The sequence below is a fragment of the Lupinus angustifolius genome, chromosome LG01, assembly GCF_001865875.1.
Source record: "Lupinus angustifolius cultivar Tanjil chromosome LG01, LupAngTanjil_v1.0, whole genome shotgun sequence".
Classification (NCBI taxonomy): Eukaryota; Viridiplantae; Streptophyta; class Magnoliopsida; order Fabales; family Fabaceae; genus Lupinus; species Lupinus angustifolius.
This window is the reverse complement of record NC_032009.1, coordinates 31,182,884-31,190,497: the sequence shown is the minus strand read 5'-3', so window position 1 is coordinate 31,190,497 and position 7,614 is coordinate 31,182,884. Positions and strand designations below refer to the sequence as shown.

Genomic DNA, 7,614 nt, shown 5'->3' with positions numbered 1-7,614 from the left:
TATATATTATTTATTCTCTTACCAATGAGTTTAGGGTTTTGAGAGTTCTTACTTTCAATGATGCACTTATCTGGGTAGAATGCCACATGAAAGCCTTTGTCACATAATTGACTTATGCTCAGAAGGTTGTGCGTGAGTCCTTTAACATATAGTACACCTTCTATAGTTGTTGAGGGTGATTTATCGATTCTACCAACTCCAAGAATTTTTTCCCTTCTTGTTATCACCATAAGTGACATATCCTTTGTCACTTGGAGTGAGGACATAGAACTTGTTTCTATCGCCTGCCATGTGTTTTGAGCAGCCGCTATCCAAGTACCATAAGTTGTAGGCGGCTTTAAAATTTTCCTGCAAAACAAATTAATTTTTTTTTCTAGGTACCCAATGTGATTTGGGTCCTGCGGGGTTAGCACATTTTTCTATCCATTTGTATTGGCCAGATGACACACCATATTTTCTAATATGACAAGTGTTAGGTGTGTGACCAATTTTATCACAATAAGAAAAAACGGGTAGATATTTATGTGTCCAAGATTTTATTTTAAAAATAGGATTAATATGGACACTTTCTTTATAAAACTTTATAGTGCTTCCCACGATTGTTTTTCCTAAGACATTCTCATTTTTAGCCACACGACTACTTTTTTTAGCCAAGACCTCTACAGTCTATTGAATGTCTTTGGACTTTTATGATCTTTTCTAAATTGTGACTGCTCTTGTTGAGTTTATTAAGTTCAAGACTTAATATTGAGACTTTAGTTTCAAGAGCGACACATTTTTGACATGAAGAAGAAGTGTGGTTTTCAATATCTTTCTTTACAACTTTGTTATGGCTTTCCAAAATAAAAATTTCATTGATCTGTTTTAGAAAAAGTTTGGAAAACTTAACATATTCTTGATCTAAATCATTGAAAACATTTTGTAACTCATCATATGAAAAAGTATCATTTAGTTCAGAGTTACTAACCTCATAATCATCACTTGAATTGTGTGAAGCCACCAAGGAAATACGTGATTGCTCCTTAATTCCGAGTTCTACATTTGAACCATCATCTTTATCTTCTAATATAATATTTGTTCTTTTGAAAGTATGATGCTTTCGTAGGGCTGGACAAGCACATTTTAGATGATATAGTTTTCTGCATATTGAGCATGTAAATTTTTGCTTGGATGTTGATGCTTCACTATTTGTTGTAGACATTTGTACTTCTTTGGCTCCATGTATCATTTCTAGAGTGTCCCCAATTTATTTTGACGTTTTGCAACTTGACACTCTAAGAAATTCTTTTTCTTCTAGAGCCGACACAAGCATGTTTTTGGCTTTAAGGTCGTATTGCACTTTCTTATTGTCTTCATCATTCCATGAAGATTTTGGTTTTACTTCCCTTACACTGTTCACAACGGTGAAGGGTTCATATGGTCCTTCTTCAATTGCATTTTATATGTCCAAGTCTTGAGATTCTATGAATATTCTCATTATGATTTTCCAGAAATCATAGCACTCTCCAACAAAGCTTGGTGGGCGGTTGATGTTGGAACCTTCTCTTAGGAATGATCTTGAGGCCATCTTTGATATAGGATCAGATTTGAGAATATCTTACTCAAAAATAGCTTTGGTGCCAATTGTAAGACTGATTTTGCAACTAAGAGGGAGGGGGTGGATTAGTTGACTTAAAATAATGGCCATTTTTCTACAAAATCGAGAGTTAAAGTGCAGCAAAAAATATATGCAGAAAATTAATAAGTAAAATAAAAGAGATAAGGGAGAAGAGAGTATACAATGATTTTTATATTGGTTCACCTTCTTGTCCACCGAAGGCTACGTCATGTACTCTTGCAGCACAAGAGATTTTTCCACTAAAGATTATGACTTGCAATTACAATATCTCACCCTTAGATTTCTATGTACCTTACACACTCCTTAATCGTTATTCACTTTTGGAAAACACATTTCCAAGTGATTCTAATCCCCTTTCTTATCACACACCGTGAAAGAAAGTATTCTGCAAGAATGTACAATAATGGCGGAATTGCCTTTTACAAGTATGAAAGTGATGTAACTTACAATCCAAACAACTCTTTAGTATACTTAGTAATAATGCTCTTTATAAGTTTGCAAGTTTGAAACACTTTCACTTTAAGCAACTTCAGAAAAACCAACTTTGAAAATTTAAGAATTTGTTGCAAAAAGTGCAGAAAATAATTTCAGAATATGTGTAAGAGCTTTTGAAATTTATATAAGAATTGTGTATATGTTGTGTGTGGTGATTGTGAGTTTCAATGCCTTTATATAGTCTTTCCAATCAGCCAAAATGTCTATTTGAAAGGGTATGAATTGATTGGAACGAAAACATGTCTTTGGATTGAAGCTCATTCACTTTGAATTTGAAAATCTAATACAACAGCTCTCAGTAATCGATTACAGTATTGCGTAATCGATTACTCAAGTGTTCTGTCCATTGATCATTTATTTTCGAATTAGAGTAATCGATTACAGCAAGTTGAGTAATCGTTACTCAACTTTAATAACACTAGTAATCTATTACTCAAATACAGTAATGGATTACTCTGATCAGTTTTAAGTTGTATAACTCTTTTCTCACACTTGTAACATGTTACTTAGATGAAGTAACTTGTTACACACTATTTTTGACAATTATTTTAAGTATTTTAAAGTGTTTCAATTTTCTTAAAAAATATTTTGAGCATTACTACTATTGTATAATTAAGAGTATAAGATAGATGTACCTATTTAGACTTAAACTAAAAGTCTTGAATATCTTGAAGCTTGAATCTTCATTGTCTTTATAAGTATTCTTCCTTTTATTCTTTTTGGTGATGTTGGTGTCATCATCAAAATCGTGTCAGGGTCAGGAACAAGATAACCTTTTTGAAAAATTACTTTTGTAGTGTAATTTTAGTATTTCTCTCATATAATTCGGCTGCAGTGCATGAGTTTTTATTTTATTTATTCTGACTCTTCCTAACTCTGGTTGAGAATGAGAATCCGCTTGAGTTCATTGCGAAGACTCAGTTTCCGACATATGATAATTATGAATAGGAGGAGTTTCATCAATGTGGATAGACTATGCATAGGGGTATAGCTCAGCCAATGCTCCCATCATTCCACGGTCAGATGAGAAGACGTCACAAAAAGATTGTGTGGGATTTACTAAAGAAGCTGGAGGATGACTTTGATCACAAATTCTTTTTGTAAATGTGTACTGAAAAAGAATTAGAGAAAATTAGTAGTAATAATATAATTAAAGATAAAGTTTAATTTATAAAAAAATGTTACCATTCCATCATAATGTGCTCCATCTATAGATATGTATTTTCTAGTCTTTTTTAAGTATCATTGCATATACTCAGAGTAGTGGTTCAAAGGTAGGGTACTTATGAGTAAATCATCCACCACATAGTTTTCCTTATTATTCCACATTGAATCCAACGACGATGCTTATGTGGCCAGTCATAATCACTTTTGTCACGTAAGTCAATTTTATGAAGTTTTTCACAATTCACTGGATCTTATGGAATTGGTTGATAAAAATCAAATTGCCTCATAACCCGATCAGTAGCATCCCTTTCCACAATTGTGAAGTAAATTAGTGGCACACGTGATCAGCTTATCTTCGACAGGTTTGGCCGGAAAAACAATTGATAATATGACATTCACGCAAACTGGTAGAAATTTTACTAAAAAATTTAATATAAAAACATAAATATAAAAATAGAATGAAAGTTTGTGTTATTATTTCTAATAAATTATATTTTTATAAAAATTGTATTTTTACAAATAATATATATGATCCACATGCATATGGTCAAATTTCATTCACTTTTCATACTACACTTACACATTTCATTCATTTTTCAATTGGCTAGTTTTATTCATTATTTTTTATCAAATATTTAAAATTATTGTAAGGAATCTTTGCATTTACATGCTTTTTACTATATTTCACATGACATTCACTCACCTATGCATTGTTCAGGAATCTCTAAGTCATGTGTGCTTCACTCACCTAACCATTGTTCAGGAATCTCTGAGTCAGATATGCTTCACTCACCTAACCATTATTTAGGAATCTCTCAGGCTTTGAATGAGTTTTAATGATTTCGAATGCATTGAAACAAAAAATGCATTGAAATAAAACAAACCAATCAACCCCTTTAATGCATTGAATCACAGTGAATGCATGATCATTCACTCAAAGAATCTCTGCACCACTTTGTATTGTCATTCACTCGCTATTTCTCTACATGCATTATCATTCACTCTTTCTCTATATTCATTGTTTCTTTTGATTCACGTGAATCACTTTGACCACACCCCATCATTAATTATATTCATTCATTGCTCCATTTATTCATGATAATTCACATTGCATTCACGTTAATGTTAATTTCATTCATTCATTGTCATTCACTCAAGTTAATTCCATTAATTCATTGTTAATTCCATTCATTCACGGTAATGTTCAACAATTTTATAATATATATTTTATACTATATTTAGTTATAATATATAATTTATAATATACATTAATTCATGCTCCAACTCTCATATTTTTTTGACGCAACAAATTCAACATTTGCTTAAACTCTAGCCGCATCAACTCATAACCTACAAAATAAATACAAACCTATTAATATCCATAATATAAAAATATTTCTAAATTTTAAAAATATAAATATCACATACCCATTTCTAGACCTTTGTCTTTTAGAGCAGAATCTGTAATTCCTTATTGAAATTATTAGCAAGATGACGAATACAATAAATTGATTCTACACTAGACTATCATGCCAGCTCACTTCGGAGTGCAGCTAATAAACCTTTCCCAATATCTGATATGATACATAAGTTTGGTTGAGGGGTAACATAAGTTTTAAGATTATAAAAGAACTAAAGAACTGCTCACAAGCTTCTTTTGTTTCTCTTTCAACAATGGCAAAGACAACTAGAAATACATGTCTGTTTTCCTCTTGTGAACGCAAAGACAACTGGAAATACATGTCTGTTTTCCTTTTGTGAACTTGCTATTAGCAATGTTCCAATATATTTAACGGTAAAAAATGTCTCATCCACTTGTAGGACTGATTTGCAATATGCAAACCCTTCAACACATGATTTGAAAACCCAAAATATCCTATCCAGAATGATTTCACTAGGGTCTTCCATGTCATCTGCAATTTCGTAATGTTCTTGATATTTCACAATTGTGCTAGGAGAAAAATACTATAGAGTATTTATCCAACGTAGTAACTCATTGTATGATCCTTCTCGGTCACCATAAATTTTGGCCAAGGCCATTTGCTTTGCAGTCCATGCCTTTCTCTGTGTGACAATATAACCAAAATGACTAACAACCTCCTTCACTCGTGCCTTAACTAATATACTCAGATCTACAGATACCAAATTAACCACAAGGTCTGAAATGAATAAAGAATTTAGTTTATTGTGATATTGGGAAACTAACATAGATACACAAGTGTGTGTTCCATTGATTTTCCTAATATCTCAATAATCGCGTTCAACGTTATAAGAAGTGTGAATTCGTCACTCACATCCTGCACCAAAATGTGTACATTTACCAATGTATTTGTCCGGTCTATACTCTGCAACAACATAGTCAAACGAATTTTTGATATGAAATTCTCTAATTGCATTATTGTGGCTTCTTTAGATTCAATTTACATGTCAATAAACAAATCATTATCATTAACATTCGTTAAATCAATTGTATGTCCAAAATCATGATTAGCTTCAAAATTTATGTTATGGAAAAATGATGAGGGAGTAGTATATGTCATACTACGAGATGAACCATCATCAAAATGAGCCTCCTCCATATCAGTAGACATTTCAATTTTCTCTTCATCACTAAAATCGCTAACAATAACTCTCACAATGATCATCTACATTTAACAATTAATAACATTAAAATAATAATTTGGAATGATTAAATATTATAAACATAGAAGAATGAGATAAAATATAGTAATTGAATGATATACTAACCTCTAAAATTGGTGAATGAAATATCCCACTTGAAAGAAAGTTCAGTCTATTGAGAGGGTAGAGAAATGTTTTTGTAAAGATAGTGAGGTTTGTGAGTGTATATATACGATTAGGGCTTGCCGAAAAAATTCAAACAAATAATATATATAAAACTCCTATGGTATACCCGATTCTCATAGGAAATAATTTAAAAAAAACATAGATAAAACTTCTATGTTGTAGCCGATTATAGTAAGAAAAGATATAAAACAAATTATAAAAGAAACTCCCCCATAACTAATTTAGGGGAGAGAGAGAAAAAAAAACAAAAAAAAACACACTCACCCTATTTTCAATTTAAGGGGGAAAGAGAAAAAAAATTATGAAATACTCCCCCCACATTGTCCATTTTGGGGGAGTAAGAATTAAAGAAATAAAACTCCTACTGGGCAGCCAAGTATGTAAGGAGGAAAATAAAAAAAAATTGGCAATCATATAATCGATTGTAATAAAACTACACTATTCTCGTAAATTTTCAAAAATGTGCACTAAGACCGTAATTATTCGGTCAAGGTGCACCATTGAAGTGAATTTTCCCTATAAACCTCTTATAATTCCAATCCCTAGGGAAAGCACTTCCACCACAAATAATCATCCTAGGTCTAAAATTCAATGCTTTCTCTTCCAACCTCTCATAATCAATAAATCTAGTACTCGAATTCACCTTAAACTCCAAAAAAAAAGTTATGTAAGTTAACATTATAATTATTAAATATTTTTCTGCCTAATCATATCTCCCTATCATATGCAATGGAACAAAAAAGTGGGATAGCAAATGTGATCCCCTTCGGAAGGGAGGTTCAGTCTCATGATACGGTCGTGCGCGTTGAGCACGGCGGTGTAGGCGGCGAAGTTAGCGGGGGAATCAGAATAGGGTTGGACGTTGATGCCCAAAGATTAAGGGTCGAGATGGAAGGTTTGGAATGCACTTGAGCGACACGTGTTCTCGATTTGGTCGATGAATTTGTTGCCTTCAGAGTATTAGTTGGTTAGGGCACTGCCTAAGGCTTCGATGACGACGAATGAGGTGAAGTTTTCGGAGGCGATGAGTTTGATTTTGTGGGATTGACGATTTTTTTTTTCTTTCTCGATGAGGTTGTGGATCTCAGGGTCTATTGTTGCTAGAGGAGTGTTTCCTCATTCTGATATGGGATCCATAGCTAAGAAGAAGAAGGAGAGGAATGAGGAGGAGGAGGAGGAGGAGGAGGAGGAGGAGGAGGAGGAGGAGGAGAAAGAGGAGAAGAAGGAGGAGAAAGAGGAGAAGAAGAAGAGAAGAAGGAGAAGAAGAAGAGGGAGGAGGGAAGTGAGAAGAAGGGAAAATGGAGGAAAGAAGATGACAATGGTTATATGGTTAGTGTGTGTGATTTAGGAATGACAATAGGGCAAATCGGGATCAGGTTTTCACCTACCCAAACCTGAAATTTAAAACCCAAACCTAAACTAAGTATTATAAAAATAAGTATTATCCCCAACCCCATCAAATTTTGGTGTTAAAAATAATACTACTATCCTTGAACCCAACTCAAAACTTGAAAGTATTATATATA

General features: G+C 32.9%; 1 pseudogene; it reads right to left on the bottom strand.

Moving 5' to 3' along the window:
• The window catches only part of LOC109360251, a 13,544-nt pseudogene extending 6,319 nt beyond the window's left edge, over nucleotides 1-7,225 (bottom strand).